An 18186-nucleotide genomic window follows, 5' to 3' on the forward strand; every position below is an offset into this window, starting at 1 on the left:
ACTCTTCGGTAGTGGAGGAAACGTAATTAAGGTGCGCGCGCGTCTTTTCCGCACCCCCAGATCCCAGCTCCAGCGCCGGTGTCTGCAGCAGGCCCCCTTGCTCCAAGAGACCGGCTCTCGTTATTCGGGGCCTCCTGGGCAGTTTAGGGGTTTGATGTCAGTATCTCCCTGTGGTGAAGCCTCTACTGGGCTGTGTGCGGTTCTGCAGGCAGTGTCTCCCTGTGGTGAAGCGGTCTCTTGGCTGTGGTGAGGTCTGCTATCAGTGTCTCCCTGTGGTGAAGCGGTCTCTTGGCTGTGGTGCAGGTCTGCTGTCAGTGTCTCCCTGCCTGGAAGGGGTCATTTATGCTGGGTAGAGGGTCGGTATCAGTGTCTCCCTGCCTGGAAGGGGTAATATATGGCGGTTAGAGGTTTGCTGTCAGTGTCTCCCTGCAGTGAAGGGTCTGCTGGGCGGTGTGCAGTTCTGCAGGCAGTGTCTAACTCTGGTGAAGTGGTCGTCAGGGCTCATTCAAGGTTTGCTGTCAGTGTCTCCCTGCCTGGAAGGGGTCACATATGCTGGTTATAGGTTTACGGTCAGTGTCTCCCTGCAGTGAAGGGTCTACTGGGCTGTGTGCGGATCTGCAGACAGTGTCTCCCTGTGGTGAAGTGGTCACCTGGGCTTTGTCTAGGTTTGCTGCCAGTGTCTCCCTGACTCGAATGGGTCTCCCATGCTGTTTAGAGGTCTGCTGTCAGTGTCACCCTGCAGTGAAGGGTCTACTGTGATCTTTGGAGGTTTGCTACCAGTATCTCCCTGCCTTGAGGGGGTCTCCCATGCTGGTTAGAGGTCTGCTGTCAGTGTCTCCCTGCAGTGAAGGGTCTGCTGGGCGGTGTGCAGTTCTGCAGGCAGTGTCTAACTCTGGTGAAGTGGTCGTCAGGGCTCATTCAAGGTTTGCTGTCAGTGTCTCCCTGCCTGGAAGGGGTGGAAGAGGTGTGGCGCCGTGGCCAGGGCGACTGACGCTGGAATCTGGGGACCACGGTTCGATTCCCAGCTCCGGCGGCAGGGTAGCCCAGCACCATGTGACTCTGGGCAATAGCTTGCTTAATCTTCCCGACGGCCCCCCAGCGCCTAGAGACCCTTACGGGTGATGGTGCGCTTTACAAATGTGGACTTTACTTTACTTTATATGCTGGTTAGAGGTTTGCTATCAGTGTCTCCCTGCAGTGACGGGTTTGCTGGGCTATGTGCAGTTCTGCAGACAGTGTCTCCCTGTGGTGAAGTGGTCTCCAGGGCTTTGTCTAGGTTTGCTGCCAGTGTCTCCCTGACTCGAATGGGTCTCCCATGCTGTTTATATGTTTGCTGTCAGTGTCACCCTGCAGTGAAGGGTCTACTGTGCTCATTTGAGGTTTGCTACCAGTATCTCCCTGCCTTGAGGTGGTCCCCCATGCTGGTTAGAGGTCTGCTGTCAGTGTCTCCCTGCAGTGAATTTTCTACTGTGCTCATTTGAGGTTTGCTACCAGTATCTCCCTGCCTTGAGGTGGTCTCCCATGCTGGTTATTGGTTTGCTGTCAGTGTCACCCTGCAGTGAAGGGTCTACTGTGCTCATTTGAGGTTTGCTACCAGTATCTCCCTGCCTTGAGGTGGTCTCCCATGCTGGTTATTGGTCTGCTGTCAGTGTCTCCATGCAGTGAAGGGTCTACAGTGCTCTTTCGAGGGTTGCTATTAGTGTCTCCCTGCCTTGAGGGGTCTCCCATGCTGTTTTGAGGTCTGCTGTCAGTGTTTCCCTGCAGTGAAGAGGTCTCACATGCTGGTTAGAGGTTTGCTGTCAGAGTCTCCGTTCAATGAAGGGGCTACTGGGTTTTGTGCAGTTCTGCAGGCAGTGTCTCCCTCTGCTGAAGTGGTCTCCCTGTTTCGAAGGGGCCATATATAGGCACGGGCATGAAATTCCACTCTACTCACAGAGTTTTTCCCACTCCACGCTCCGTGTAGTGCTCGGAGTTAAACTCCACTCAGAGAAATCTTCATCCAGACCACCTCCCGGCGATATTTCTCATCGTGAGTAGTAGCGGATGGCCGTTACTGCTCGCGTTGAGAAACCTTCCAAGCATTGAGGAAGCTACTGCCTAAGTAGAACACCTACTCGTGTGATAGAAAGAAGCAGCGCCCTCTTGCGCTGCGCATGGTGCCGTTTGCGCTGATTTTCCAGCACGGGAGAAATATCTGCCTCTAAAAATCAACGCGAACGTTGCAACCTAACAGACTCCGCCACTTGCGGAACTCCGCATAATGTAGTGGAGCGGAACTCCGCCCAGGCCTAGTCATATATGCTGGTTAGTAGTTTGCTATCAGTGTCTCCCTGCCTCGAAAGGGATCTCGCATGCTGGTTAGAAGTTTGCTATCCGTGTCTCCCTGCCTCGAAGGAGTCTCACATGCTGGTTAGAAGTTTGCAATTAGTGTGTTCCTACAGTGTAGGGTCCACCAGGTTGTGTGCAGTTCAACAGACAGTGTCTCCCTTTGGTGAAGCGGGCTCCTGTGCTCATTTGAGGTTTGCTACCAGTGACGCCCTGCAGTAAAGGGTCTACTAGGCTGTGTGCAGTTCTGCATGCAGGGTCTCTCTTTGGTGAAGTGGTTTCCTGTTTTTTTTGGTTTGCTACCTGTGTCTCCCTGTCTCGAGGTGGTCTCCCATGCTGGTTAGAGGTTTGCTGTCAATGTCTCTGTGCAGTAAAGGCTCTACTGGGGTATGTGAAGTTCAGCAGGTGGTGTTTTCCTCTGATGAAGTGGTCTCCTGAGCTCATTCGTCGTGTGCTGTCAGTGTCTCCCTGCCTCAAAGATGTCTTCTATGCTGATTAGAGGTTTGCTGTCAGTGTGTTCCTCCAGTGAAGGGTCTACGTGGTATGTGCAGTTCTGAAGGCAGTGTCTCCCTGTGGTGAAGTGGCCTCCTGAGCTGTGTCAAGGTTTGCTGTCAGTGTTTTCTTGCGGTGGAGCGATCTTCCAGCATGTCAGTGTCTCCCTGCGGTATAGGAGTCTCTTATGCTGTCTAGTTGTCAGTGTTCCCCAGTGGTGAAAGGATCACCTGGGCTGGGACATGGTCTGTTGTCAGTGTTTGTTAGCTGCATAGGGTTCTTCTGGGTGTGTTAGAGGCTTGCTCTCCGTTTCTCCCTGATTTGAATGGGTCCCCTGGTTGCTAAGAAGTTTTCTGTAAGTGCCTCCCTGCTGCAAAAGAGTCTCCTGGACGGGTTATTCATTGGATGGCAATATCTCCCTGCGCTGAAGGGGTCTCCTGTGTTGTCCCTACTTTGAAGAGGTTCCTGGGTGGTCAGTGCATCCCTGCGGTCAAGGGCTATGTGGGCTGTGTCAATATCTGTTGTCAATGTCTCCCTGCAGTGAAGAGTGTACTGGTTTGTTTAGAGGTTTGCAGTTAGTCTCTCCCTGCAGTGAAATGACTACTGGGCTATGTGGTTCTGCAGGCAGTATCTCTCCTGCCAGTGAAGTGATATCCTGTGATGTGTCAAGGTTTGCGGTCAGTGTCTCTCTGCGGTGAAGTGGTCTTCAGGGGTGTGCCCAGGGTTGCTGTCAGTGTCTACCTACAGCTGGGCCACTGAAATTATGCGGTAAGGAAGTAAGGACGGACCAAATTATGATGAGGCAGGGCTGACATTATGTGGCAAAGAAAGGCAAATTGTGTGGAGTAATGCAGTACATTTTGTGGTAGTATTACGTCATTATTTTGTCGTTGTATTCATGTTAGCATTGTCTGTGCAAAGGTTTCACCCCATTAGTTCTGATTAGCCCCCAAATACAGCAATAAGCAACATACAGGTGACGAATCAACCTTTGCAAAGGGCCTTCCGCTGAGCGGCAACACATATTAGTGCATTTGTAGTAACTTCTGATCTGCTTGAGCTAAAAACAATTTTTTTGTTAAAATTTGCAGGTCATGCAGCAGGTGATGAATTGTGTGGCATATGTAGGAAACAACAGTTATTCAGAAAATGCAGCAGATACAAAATGATATATTTCCAGTGAACCCGGCCTATGATGAAGAGGTTTCATGTAGTGTGTAGGGGTTCGCTGTCATTCTTTCCCTTTTGTGGACGGATTACATGGGCAGTGTTTTCTGAAAGTTTCTCCCTATGTGAATGGCTCTCCTGGGCTCTGATGGCAGTGTCTCCAAGCAGTGAATATGTCTCTCTGGGGTGTGGATTCTGGCAGGCACAGTGTCTCAGCAGTAAAAGGCTGTCTGAGATGTGCAGGAGTCTGCTGGCAATGTTTTCCTGCAGTGAAGGGGTCTCTCCAGGCTATGGGGAGATGTTGCTCTATGCTCTGGTGGATTCTCACTGGGCTGTGTGCTCGCGTCGCCTCTCTGAGTCTTTATAACCGTCAGCTGGCAGCATCTCTCCAGTGAATGTGTCCTGCTGTTTGGATACTGGTTAGCACACTCTCCCAGTGGTGAAGGGATGTCTCTGGGGAGCCTGTGAAGTCTTTCTCTGCAATAAAGGTGCCTGCTCTGACTGTGTGTGAGTGCTGACAGTACCCCTCTCTGCTGAAGGAGTTCTTCTTGGGATTTGTGGGGATATTAACAGTGCCTCTCGTGGTGAATGGTCTCTCTGTGCTGTGTGGAGATCTGCTGACAGTTATCCATGTGGAGAAGGGGCCTCTTTATGCTTTGGTGAAGCAGTGTCTCTCTGGTGTATTTGGAAATTATGTGCCTGCCTCTTAGTGCTGATGGGGTCTTGTACGGGTGTGTGGGGATGCTGGCAGAAAAACAATGATATGGTGTGTGAATGCTAGCGCTGTCTACCTGCGGTGAAGGTGTCACCCTAAGGTGTGTGAATGCTAGTGGTGCCTTTATATTGTGAATGTATCCCCCCTGATGTCTATGGATGCTAGCAGTGGTTTCATCTAGTGAATGTGCCTCCCTAGAGTGGATGGTATCTTAATGTGAGGTATGTGTTTCCTTGGGGTGTATGGGAGATGTTGGTGTCTTCTTGTGTTGAAAGCGTCTCCCTGTGGTGTGTGCATAACGGTGCCTTCCTGCAGTGAAGGTATCTCCTTGGTGTCTGTGGATGCTGGCAGTGATTTCATCTGGTGAATGTGTCTCCCTGGAGTGGATGGTATCGTAATGTGGGGTATATTTTCCCTTGGGTTGTATGGGTGCTGTTTGTGTCTTCTTGTGTTGAAAGCGTCTCCCTGTGGTGTGTGCATAACGGTGCCTTCCTGCAGTGAAGGTATCTCCTTGGTGTCTGTGGATGCTGGCAGTGGTTTCCTTTGGTGAATCTGCCTCCCTGGAGTGGATGGTATCTTAATGTGGGTTATGTGGTTCCCTGGGGTGTATTGGTGCTGTTGGTGTCTTCTTGTGTTGAAGGCATCTCAATGTGGTCTGCGGATGATAATGGTGCCTTCCTGCAGTGAAGGTGTCTCCCAGGTCTGTGTGGATGCTGGTGGTGGCTTCCTCTGGTGGACATGTCTCCCTGGGGTGTGCGGGTGCTGGTGGTATCTTCCTCTGCTGAGGGCGTCTCCCTGGGTGTGTGGATGCAAGTAGTGTTTATACATCTCCCATTGTGTGTGTGTGGATGCTGGTGGTGGCCTCCTCCAGTGAATGTCTCTCCCTGGGGTGTGTGGACGTTGGTGTATTGCTGTTACAAAAGTGTCTCCCTGGGGTGTGTGGATGGCATATAGCACTGTCTTTATGATCTGAGGGGCTCTTTAAAGGCTCTGTGGAAGTTTCTTATTTATCTCCTACCGCAAAGTGGTGTAACAAGTGCCATGGTTTCTATTGTAAAAACTGAGGTGGCATAGTGGGCAAAAGAACAATGGATGTGACCCAGATCTCTTGACTGGGGGAGAATGTTTGAATCATTCAGCATTCCGTCCATCATTTGTTGCAGTTACACTTTTCGCCCTAAGTGGTATGGGTATGCCCAGACGTGGGTCCCTTGCTCACTGGGCCTCTGGATTCAAGCTAGCCTGGCTGATGAAGGGTGACATACCCCAAAACCATTTCCAGGATGCTTGTTTCCGGTCCAAGGAGGACCTGGCTTGGCAGATTGGTCTGGACTGTTTCCGTGAGGTACAGGGTCAAGACTGATTTGCATATGGCTGGGTCCAAACTGGAGTGGCATAGTGGCCAAAAAAACGATGGATTTAACCCACATCTCTTTACTGGGGGAGAATGTTTGAATCATTCAGCATTCCGTCCATCATTTGTTGCAGTTACAGGGTTCTATTGTAAACATGGAAAACGTGACAACTGGTCCTTAGTCGAGAAGTAAAAATCTGCTAAAATTGGGTTGCAATGAGCATCTCACATCTATGGGTCCTGGTGCTGGAGCCGATGATGCACTAATGACAGTTACACTCCTGCTCTCAAGTCATGGTTGAGCATCCCAGGATCACAGGGCTGTCAGCCCATGGGGTTACCCATCAACAGCTCCAAGATCCCCCTTTGAAACGGTGGGGAGAAAAGCCACAATGGGGAAGAGGTGACGCTTTGTGAAGATATTAACGAAGGCCCCTACCACAAATAGTACTTGAGACTGCCAATTGACTTATCAAATGCCTGCCATGCTTATATCGTTGGAAACTAGTTTTGAGACACTGTATATTTTAAATTCTTTATCAGATAGCCTTTCTTTGAGGGGGCGATACCACGCAAGGGCACCGCACTTTTGGTAGGGGATAGGCGTTGGAAACATATTCATAATAACTTTTTTCAAATATCTCTCTACTTGACTTCAGTATCTCTTTCACACTAGCATGAATCCAATAAGACACGTTTAGCAACAGTCAGCCTTAATGCTAATAATCTGTGCGGGCAAAGTGTATGTGAATTATGCAAAAGAATTCCCTCACATCCCCCACGCACAAATGTGTACATATACAAGGTACCATATGCAAGCTATTTAGTTTGAACGCAAGTAAAAGTCTCCTTGTGTGACTGTCCCTCTGTTGAGCCGGAAGGCTTATATGCAGCCCTACGCTGCAGAATGAAAGCTGTGAGGTAAATGCAGCAAGGCGGCCCGGCTCCGTGCCCCCGTAAAAAACCATCTGAGTTTCGGCAGGTTTTAGCAAGCAAAGTACGTGCATTTGAAACGTACCAATGGGGTGGAAAGAGGGCCTTTTCGATTGCAGCAGGGGAGCCTCCGATTGGCTGCTGGGGATGGGGAGATGTGACGCAAAAGGACACTTGGACCGGGGAGAAATGCTGATGTATGCCAAAGCGGGCGGACCAAGGAAGGCTGTTGCTATGAGAGGAGCAGAGCTTGCCGAGGCCTACCGGCGCTCCCCTGTCGCTCTCTCTCTCTCTCTTTCCTTCTCCCTCGCTCCCGCTCTCTCTCTGCCCCCTCGTTCGCTCTCTGCCTTTCTCGTCCACTCCCTCTACTGTGCCTCTCTCTCGGTCCCACCCCCTCTCTCTCTCTTCTCAGCGCACAGACAAGGCAGACAGCAGCAGCTCCGTTGGGTTTCACAGGGACTGGAGGGAGGAGGGAGGAGGGTTTGGTTGGGTTAGGCACAAAAAGAAGGGGTTTAATGTGACAGGTTAGTAGTCGGTGCAGAGCGCGCGCGAGAAGTGCGGCGTGTAGACTGTCAAATTACGGTGTCCCCGGGAGGAGTATATGTGAGTGTGTACGTACGTATGTGAAATTGGGGCTGGGATAATGAGAGTGGCAATTGCAGGGGCACCTCTGGGTTATGCATGCAGCATGTGTGTGCATTCGTGCGTGCACTGGAGTTGCGTGTGCGCGTGTGTGCATTCGTGCGTGCACAGGAGCAATGCACCTATGGTAAAACAACATTAAAGGATCCCTGTGTCAGCTTAGAGTGTGCAGATTGCAGGAGAACCCCGGTGAAGTGTGAGTGCTTGCTCGCATCCTTGTGTGCACTGGAGGGGCAATGCTGAGCGTGTTGAACGTGTGCGCGTGCATTGGATCTGTGAAGGGGGCTGTGTGCATTTTTTTAAGCGGCATAAGTACAAAACGGAAGGGTGAACGGAACGGGTTACTGTATGCAGCATGCCGAAGCACACCATGACAGTGTGTCTGTGTGCGCGCGAGGGGAGGGGGTGTGGAGGCAGCGAGGCATATTTTAAGCCAAACCCCAGCGCTGAGATATGCAGATGAAACATAGGCGAGGCAGCCGCCATATTAGGTTATCAGTGTGTAGACGAAAGAGATGGCGAGTTAAAAAAATGTGAAAGAAAATAAAGAGCCCACCTTCTCAACTCAGTTTTGTCCGGATGGAAACCCTGGCTCCACTCGCGAGGCGTGCGCGCGCGCTCCTGCAGCTCTAGTCCGTGATAAGGAAAAAGGGAGAGAAAAAGGAGGGAATAGGTTGCACGAATTCTTTTTTTGTCTTGCTGCTTCTTCTGTGGAGAGAGAGAGGGGGGAAAAAGTTTGTGCCGGGGCTAGCTTAGCAGTTTCTGGAACTTGAGCCAAAAGGGGCAGGAAGTTGTTTTACAATTGCGTTTCAGTGAGCAGGCTGAAATGGAAACAGCCAACGCTGGTCTTAACGCAGCAAGAAAATAGAGGACACGTTTCTCTTCCATCCTATTCTAAACGCGCGTCCCAGAGATACAAGTTTATTGAAATACTTTAATTTTGGTGGCCGTCCTGCTCCTCTGTGGAAGGGATAGCCATTTTGTTGTGTTCATAGAAAGGCGAGTGGGGGGAGACGCTATCAAAGGGACGTTTCAGAAAATGCACTTGGTAGGCAGCAGCAGCATGACTTTTGGCACGGTTCCTCGAGTTTGCTTGAGGTTATGAAGCGGGGAGGGAGGGAGTCTGCACTGCGAGCTTTCGCTGGAAATAAAACCAGGGGGAGGGGAAAGGAAAGGGGGACGAGGGAAATATCGTGCCCTTTCCAAGAGAAATTTGCTTGGATGCCTCCCGGCACTCTCGGCTCGCCCCTCCGCTTCTACGTGCACTCATTTTCTATCTCCCTCTCTTTCCCCCCTTTTCGCGAGGCGCTCTCAATCAAACTGCAATCATGGCAGCTGTTTTTCTTCCAGCGCAGCAGTTGAGCTGTCTCGCCCAAACGCTTATCAGCTTTTGACTCGGTGCCAAGAGAGTTACAAGGGCCCGGCAGCCTCGGCCGTGCAGCTGGTTTCGAAAGCGAGGGCACGGTCGAGGGGGGAAAAACTACACATTTTTACCAGTGCCTTGGTCTGTGCTCTTGCCCTCTGAATTTTAGCGTAATTGTGTCTACATTTAGATGGGTACCGGCTTTATTCTTAGATTGTGTCGAGTTATTTTTTTACGCGTTGTAAGTTTGCAGAACAAATAAACGTTCCCTTTCGCAGGCCAAACAATGCATGGCTCTCGACCTAACAGAGTTTAAATGAGGGGCGACCTTGATCTTCCAGTTGACGTTCTGTCGCCTGGATGAATAGTTTGAAGCTGACGTAAGAAAGGGGACTTACATGATCGACAGGTCGTCAATAGAGACAAATGAGGCCTGTGGTGACTTGGCTTTACATAGATGCTCGGTACCAAAATGCCTAAATACTGGACTCTGCTGTCCAAATCAGTGGTGCCTACTTATCGGCCTCGGTTGGATGAAAGGTTGAGTCAGTGACATTTTCGGTCCCCACTTGTGATCAAGCAGGTTTTCGGAAGTTTCTACAACTGATGCATTGACCGATCATCATTAGGAATATACAGACATTGAAAGCGCTACATATATGTTGCAACGGTTCACTGCTCAGATTTGTTAAACAAGCCTTTCAAAACGATGATGTGCTGAAAGACAGCATGCGCAGAAGCCATGCAAGTGAGTGACATAATATTTGGACGTTTGCATACTCCAAGCGATGTTTATACTTCAGACGTTATTCTTTGTATGTTTTTCGGTAGTGGGCCTGGACTGCCCGCGGTCAGATGTTATTTCACTCCAAAAAACGAGAGTTCAAGTGTAACAGCTTGCAAACTCTTGCAAAATGAACTCGGCAACACTGGCGCCCACTCGTTATTGCTGTACTGACATGTTGGAGAAACCGGAACTTCTCTTCGACTTGGGTTTTTCTGATTGGCTACTGTGAGAGCCCCCAGTCAAACTCATTCGGCAGGGTTTGTTAATGAACTGAGCCACTCGCATCTCCCCGAGCCCAGTCATGACATGAAACGGCAGCAGCAGCCCCTGGTAGTGCGAAAGTGTATTTTGTGACATATAACAATACACAGAAGTCTATTTCCTTCTATTCCTGACATTCCTGCATAATGCATGCGGCAGGTGCAAGCTGAGTGCCAGGGCTACCAAAGGAGCAGGCCTGTCCGTTTTTTTCCACCAGGCATTTACCCGGCAGGGTGGCCTTGGAGGCCGGTTTTCGGTAGGGTGGGAGCGCTGCTGGAACCGGTGTCACTTCCTCCACCATCCCCAGGTAGACAGACGTCTGGACAGATGAGCGCGCAAGGAGAATTGGAGGAGGCCTGGTTTGAACATTTTCTTCAGGGATGTGTATTTGGTTCCCAGTCCGGCTCTGTGTGAGAAACCCTGATGTCCGTGACACAGGAATGTTTACAATACTGTACTGCCACTAATGTCTTGTTCACTTCCGTCAAACTGCCGGTGTTATCACGGACTGAAAATGCTGGTGGGAGTTGAATACTGTAGTGAGTTGCACTGTGCAGGATTCATATTTTGGAGGGTTTGACCAGTCTTCTGGTACTTCTTAAATAAAAACTGGGGCGTTGAAGGAACTAGGCCTGCCTTGCGCTGCCGCTTTTTTTTTACTTCAGACGGCCACGGCCCTGAGAAGCAGGCCTCGGAGGCTAGTGCGGATCGGTGTGTTGCAATGTCTGCCTGTGCAGAGGCGAGGCGGGGCTGGGCGGGAGCGCATGACTCTTTACATGCAGCCTCGGTGTGTGCGTGTGGTAGGCTGTGGATGGCTCGCGCGGGGCCAGCCCCCCCCCTGTCCATCACCGGCCTAGGCTCCGCCCCTTGCCGCAGAGCTCCTCCCTCGCGCGCAGACCGCTCAACACTCTCGGCTCGCAGGGCCCTGGTAGGATTCTGCCGCCGCCTGTATCCTTGCTGCAACTGCAAGAGCCTCACTTGCACGGCCACAACTTTCAGCCGTGGCCTCTGCGTGTTCTGGGCCACGGTTCCAACCGTTTCCCTCCTGAAACATATCCTTTCATATTGTCATAGCCAGAAGATGCCAGTCTGCAGCCAGGGGGGAAGGCGTGTCTCCCCGACCACTGCCCCCAAGTGTGGCTTTGAGTTCATGGCCTCCGTGGGCATTTTCTGTAACAGTCTGTCTGGCGTGGGAATATTGCATTTTCTAACCATCTTTTCTTCATCTGTTTGGGAGTCGGTTTCCGCACCACGACCCCTCTCTCCCTCGCTCTCTCTCGGACAGGTGCCAGCTACAGTTCAAATTCGCAGGACAAACTGCAACAGAGTAACGGAGCGGGCAGCCATATCTTAAACTCTGACTGCTGGCGGCGAGGTACTTTTGTTGCTGCTCTCTACGTGTGCAGGGATTGCACTGAGGGCTGGGGGGTGCTGAATTATTCATGGTGCAAGGGAGACAGCCCCATTAGCATGCACCAGACATGCTGTTTGTCTGTTTGCTAACATTCCTCATTCAGGACTTGTTAACTGCCAGACGAGCTTAACACTCTCCCGCTCGCTGCCTGCCCCTTCCCACCCCCACCGGTGCCCCCCAGCCCCTCACCGCCTATTGTGGCTGCTGGGTGCTGGCAGCCAAGGGGTGGCATCGGCGGGGCGGAGCCTGGATCCTGTTTCTCGATAAGCCCCGCCCCTCGCGCTCCCAGGGCCTTCTGCCCGCACTGGCCCAGCCCTTGAAGGGATGCCTGAGAGCCGAGCCTGCTCTTTCACGGGAGGCTGCGGAGCTGCAAGGTGAACCTTCCGCCCCTGCGAGGGCCGCCGCGCGCCGCTCCTGAGGTGAGTGTCCCTACAACGTGCGCCGCTGCATGCTTATTTATACACGCAGACGGGGCTGTGGTGTCTCCCTCGGGGTTTGGAAAACTGGTGTACTTTTAGTTGCATATATCGGTCTGCATTTATTTTGGAGCGCGCATCCTATACCTTAATTCGTGCCTTGTGTTGTTCGGTGCACCACCAGGGGTCAACTAGGCGTATTATGTCTGAATATTTGTATTAATGTATTTGGTTGCTGGCGTATTCACATGCCATGAAGCTTGTTTGTTCAATATATTCTAATAGTGTTTGCGTGAATATGTTCATGCCAGCCTATGTGCGCGCGGACTTTCTTGGTTTTGCTTTCTGTACTTTCACATTTTGCGTTGCATCTGTCACATTCTGCGTTGGTGGTGCCCAACAAAGAAGTTAAATGTCAAATAGCGTTTCTTGTGACCCATAGGCCTGGTCTCCGTCCCTGCTTACTCGTAACACATGGTCAGTATTAGGTTAGGGCCTACTCGGTCGTTCCTAGGGCCATTATATACGTCATATGCCCCAGCACATACTAGAGGCTAGAAATATGCACATTTTAATTTTGCTATGAATGTAATTGTTTTATGCTAGCAGACCTTTGAGTGTCATGGTCAGCAGCCCACACAGGGTGTTCTCTCTTTTGGCACCAAAGGGATCCTTATTTCTTTTTTTTGTGTGCGTTTTATTTTTTTGGTTGAGTTTCCAAACGTGATGCACCATGCTTGATGTGCAAACAAATGGAATGATTATCTTCACTAGAAAAAGGAGTACATTGCTACAGAGTAATTTAGACTAAATATTTGAATGTCACCCCTGCCAATTACTATTTTTTTCAATTAAACTTAAAGGGGAAGTAACCTGCTGCAAGTGATGAAAGAACAGAGATGGCAAATGGAGTAATTTTCAGTTTGTCTCACTACTTCCTTTAGGTTTTTGTGAGGAGATATATACAGTTTAGTTGCAGCGCAGAACGGCCTCTCCAAGTAGTAAGGTGATTCTTGGCCTGAATTATTATTGTTATTTTTTGCAGCATTTATTAAGCATAGTTTTTCATCTCAAATGAAAATATCAGATCTCTGATGCAGGATGACGAAAAAATATTATCCATCGTGGTCATTCACCACTAAGGGTGGTGGTGTGGGCGCTGTTTTCGCTCACACGCTGTAATGGGACTGTTCATCAAGCAATGTATTCGCTTCATCTGTTCCTTCATAAGTGCATTTGACATTTTAATTCTTAAAATAATTATGCAGAAGCTCCCTGTGTGTCTCCAAAGACTGTACAATTTGGAAAGCTATTTTTGACACTGTTCTTGTATGTAGCTTCTTTGTAAAGCGTGTTCAGGCCTACAATGCAAAATTATCTGCTCCCCCCCAAAAAATGCAATGGAAGTGGGCCTGTTTTTTGTGGATAAATTCACAACATGTTAAGTATTTACGAACATCATTTTATTAAATGCCACATGCCGTTGAAAATGCATTCCGCGTCTACAGATCTCTTGAACGGCAAGCAAAATAAGGGAATAAGACCTATAAATATTATAACAATTAGTTGACCAGATTGCATGAAGAGAGTACTGTTGCTTGCATTTATTCATGTATGTGGAAATTTTATTTTTGGGGCTGGGGGCAGAAATTGAGTGGCCTTTTAGCATCAGTCTTGGCTGCTCAAATGAAAGTCCCACTAAAATTTGCACCCACATTTTTAAAGCTGGTCTTTTGACAAGGCTGGATGGAGTTAAATGAGGTGTGTAACAAAAGTGTGTCCGAGCTCCTGTTTTATGATGAGGTAAAACAGCAAACTCATAAATTTCTGTAATTAAATCGTATTTATTAGGCGATCAGGCAGTCCATGCCTACGGCAGTGTTGACTAACGGTGCAGCAGTTCATGAATGCGTCATTCGCTGGAGATTTGTGTAGCTTTCTGGTCATGAGGGCAACCTTTGTAGCATGACTCGGCAGCAGTTAGAGATGGAAATAGGCAGTTTTTTTGAATGACTATGATTTTTGATGATTTCTAATGCTGCATTGAAAATGCACTCAACGTAACTAAGGCCAAATTTTGTTGCATGCAGTTGTTTTGATATTCCGACATAATGTAGACATGTTCTGCAGATTCAAACACATCCTTGATGCCTTCTCAGTTTTGAGGGATACATTCTTTTAAACACTGTGATGTGGCCTGCTTTATTCGCATAAAAAAAAATACGTTGAACGAAGGGTGTGGTCTATGACATTCATGCATGTACGGTATGCTGCCTATTATCTCAATTTGTTGTTTCCACACTATCAGTACACAGTTGTTGCTGCCAGACCATGTGCAGTCCTTTTCACATGTTGCCAAAGACTCATCTGTAGTATAATCTGTTTTAGATATTGTCTCCATAGAGCACTTCATTGCCTAGTTTTTTTTCATGCAACTCAAGTGACCACGGCCAAATGACACATTATGATTTTGCACACATTGTAAATGTTTTAATTCTTAGTGCCTTATACCAAAGTATGACTTGCTATTAGAAGGCCTGTTTGATCGCATTGGTTTCTTAGAGTAACGGAGAGTATATATTTAACTGGTGAGCGATTGAGCTTCTCTTCCCAACTGAAGGTACAAATGAATTTTGCTTCCTGTCCTACATTTTGCACGTGCAACTATTTCATCAGGATTCAAGACATTGAGACTGGACATGTGAACAAGAAGACATTGATTTGCTTCTGTGAACCTGCATGGGATTTTATGTTTTTGAGGCAATATATCTTCACATGTTAAACTGCACAGAAACCAGTCAGTAACAATTTTTTTGTAAAACAGGATGCAAACCTTTAGAGCGGAGCGGGATTATTTGCAATGCAGTATTGAAATGAATCTCTAGACTACCATGCATTAAGACAGTTGGTGCATTACGAACTCAACACTGCATTTTTTAACATATTTAAATTGTTTTTGAAAGAATAAATCTCATTTTATAGGCTGGGTAAATGTACTGACAATATCTTTGTGAAACATATAGTAGTTTGTGCCATAAAGCAACCATGCAAATATTAAATAATTTACTTAATAGGCTAAACAAATATGTATTATTTTTTATTAATCTTCACATCATCTTCATGGGTAAAGGGGTCACAACTGAAGAACTTAGAGCAAGGTTCTGCTTCACCAAGCAAACTCTAAGAACTCTTGAATATGACAATGCTGATTATTTAGTTACGAGAGTTTCAGTGCTCCGAAGTAACCATAGGGATACACTCAGTGCTCTATGAAACTACTAGTTAATTAAATGTGTCTCCGTTCCTCAGGCGTCCAAGCAATTTATCGCAATATCTTCCTAAGTGTACTCAACTTTGATGGATCTAGCCATCTTAAGAGTATCCCCCTTTCCTTTAGTCATCGCCCTCAGATTTCTCGTTTAGTCCCTAAACCCCTTCCCTATGTAAGTGAGGCTGACGCATTCATCTTCATAGCAGAAAAATAAGTTAACCGTTGATCAGTGTGGATTCCCGCCCACACTTCCACAGGTATTATCTGAATGCTCAAAGTATGCAACTTTTTTATCAGCAGCATATATTTTTCTTTTTACATCTAGGGCCTTAAACGTGCAATATTTGCAGATCTTTTTTTCCAGTGTTACTATATCGTAACGCAGAGAAAGGTGCAGCTGTGTTAAAGTAGCAGCTGATATGTGACGTTAGGCTTAATCTAAATGTAATCAATTTATTTAAACAAAAAAGAAAATCCGGAGTTGGTTAACTCTGAAGTGTTATCACTCACAGTTTCTTTGGACGAATGCAGCCAACCTGAATAATCTTTGCAAAATGGCGGTTGCATGTGGTTTGGTGAACCGTAGCGGGCAAAGTAAATTTGGTTGATGTTAAGTAATCCCCTGCTCCCTTTCTCCTCTCTGCCATTTCCTCATTTAGCATTTTTTTTTATTTTTATGAATTTCTAATGTGCCAACGTGTGACATAGAACTGTAAAAAAGGCCCAGGCTTACATACACACATGTGCTGAGAAATGATTGAATACAAACCACTTTGGCACGATCTGACATGGCAGATCAGAGGGAAAAATCTAGAGTTACTGGTGTGATAATAGACTAGTAGAGACAGATTGGTTGGTAAAAAACATGTTATAAATGTTTGAACGGATATCCTTGTGGATCCCATGGGAAAGCCCAAGGAGGTCTCACGGGATATCAATTTTCAAGAGTGAGGAAAATGTGACCGTATATGTGTTTTCCAATTATATATATGTGCGCAACACTGTGAGCTGTCTTTTTATGGATAATCTTCATTTAAATACAGTATGTTTACAGAAAGAATTTAAAAAGCAAAATGATGCTATTTTTCTTCTGATTGAAAATAGGACTCAGTCTTTGGTAAGGTTTGTACCCTGTTCATGGGCGTTGCATCTATGCATTTGAACAGTGTTCTCAGAAATGCAACTCTCCGCAGCACTGTTGCACAATTCCTTGTACAGTGGATGATGGAAAGGAAATATTTCCAGCCAGTCATGCCTCAGCTGGATGTTTTAATATGACTTTCTCTCTGTTGGAATAACTTCACTACTTTAATCTTTTCTGTTCCATGGAACTCTGGCTATTGTCACAGGACAGGGGCTGCAGGGTTTCCCAGGCTGAATTGCAGGATTCAGGAGGGGTTAAGGTACTGGAACCCAGAAAAGCGGGAAAAGGAAGATGGAGGTTGTGCGCGAGGGCAGCACTTGCCCACCGGGGAAAGTTGGTTGATTTTGAAGGCAGACCCCCACCACCCACCAGGCTGGAATTTGATGGTCACTAGTGCATACCTTATTCGGGATCAAAACATTCAATGTGTTGGTAATTATAGGTCCTCATACTGTGCTAAACACACAATAGGTGTAGACAGACATGAGCTTAACATGTACTTATATACTTGTATTTTTTACCTTCATACACATATTGTATCAAGATGTACGGCTCAGAAATGTTTGTTTCTTGGAGTTTCCTTTTCTAGTTGCCTCCCATATCTTGAGTATCTTCTTAAACTCTCTTGACTTATGATTTATATAATCCCTGATTGATTGGTTTAGTGTGGGTTTATGAAGTGCGTTCCAGCAAATGCAAGTGAGGTTTGTATTTTGTACTGTTGGAGTTAGTAGTAAGTATTTTAATGGATTATTCACTCATACTCGTGTTACATGCTCATTTATTTCAATCTGCATAAGTACATTAGTTGCAGGTAATGTGTTTGGTCCCGTGAGGAGGTGGTAGCCATTTAAAATGTTGTCTGTGCAGGGTGTAATGATGCAAATATTAACAATTGTCTTGGTTGCATATCCTGCAAACCTATATCTGTTAAAAAAATCTTTTCATGTAGTTATATGGGATTAAGTGTTGCGTCTGCTCTGACCGTGAATGATAGCGTCTTGTTCTGTTTCTCTTGATCACTTTCAACACAAGGAGTAGCTCGCCGCCATTTTAGGTACATCTGCTTCATCATTGTTATTGACGTCTTCGGTACGTTTGTTGGAAAATGGTGTTTGTCATGTAAACACTCACACAACCATTTCTTCGCACTTGATGCACAAATAGCATTTTTAGTGGTTTTAAACAGATGGGCGGAAAATTAGGACTGTTGGAACGCACACAGTGATTATATTTGAAAATAAACAAGTAGATACAGAGAATCTGCATAATTAGGAAATGCAAGTAACACCCAACAGGGTATTCTGAATGTATGTATGTACATATCTGGTGGTATTATATAGTGCAAACCTATCTAATGAAACAGCAGAGCTATAAACAACAGTAACCATTTTATTTCTACATGTCTTTGGATTGGTCTGAAAATAGCGGCATCTGAAAACATTCTTAAAAATATGTTTATTTATAGCATAGTGTGAACTAGAGAAAAATTAAGAAGTTGTTCAGCGGAATGCAAAGGGCCTAATGTTGAGGGATGCCCAGAAGGCCATTTGACCACGATTCATTAATTATGTTTCCCTCCTTTTTTCAAGGTAAAAAATGTGATGCAAAGAAATGAGTTACGTCAATCAGATCGGAAAGCAAACTTAGAGTTGGGTCTGTCAAATTTATTCCTGCAATGTTTTTTTTTAATTCATGTGCCGATACATAAAAACTATTTTTTTTCTTGATAAAGCACATTTTTTAAAATCTGAATTTTGAATTAAGCTTTCTAAATGTTACTTAAAAATTCCAGAGTTCATTCTGGAACTTGGACTCTGGCAGGGGATATTCATTTTTGGAAAAAAAACGTGACGAGATCAAGTGTCTGGCCCTTTATTGATTTAATTTCTTGTGAGTAGA

The 18186-nt window shown here is 46.9% G+C and overlaps 1 protein-coding gene and 1 long non-coding RNA gene across 20 annotated transcripts in view; one reads left to right on the forward strand and one right to left on the reverse strand.

Moving 5' to 3' along the window:
* Positions 1 to 8950, reverse strand: part of LOC144810903 (uncharacterized) — a 283608-nt gene extending 274658 nt beyond the window's left edge. For 4 of the 11 annotated variants that reach the window (XR_013606892.1, XR_013606888.1, XR_013606889.1 and 1 more), the window contains exon 1: positions 8185 to 8950. The gene's annotated coding sequence lies outside the window, so the exon portion shown is untranslated. The remainder of the gene's footprint in view (positions 1 to 8184) is intronic. The other 7 variants (XR_013606890.1, XR_013606887.1, XR_013606883.1 and 4 more) reach the window with 5 other exon arrangements.
* LOC144810969 (uncharacterized) overlaps positions 7558 to 18186 on the forward strand; it is a 318656-nt gene continuing 308027 nt past the window's right edge. For 8 of the 9 annotated variants that reach the window (XR_013606897.1, XR_013606896.1, XR_013606894.1 and 5 more), the window contains exon 1: positions 10955 to 11872. This is a non-coding gene — a long non-coding RNA (uncharacterized LOC144810969). Of the gene's footprint in view, positions 7598 to 10954; positions 11873 to 18186 lie in introns of those variants that run through there. The other variant, XR_013606901.1, reaches the window with a different exon arrangement.

The sequence above is a fragment of the Lissotriton helveticus genome, chromosome 1_1 (assembly GCF_964261635.1).
Source record: "Lissotriton helveticus chromosome 1_1, aLisHel1.1, whole genome shotgun sequence".
In the NCBI taxonomy this organism is placed as follows: Eukaryota; Metazoa; Chordata; class Amphibia; order Caudata; family Salamandridae; genus Lissotriton; species Lissotriton helveticus.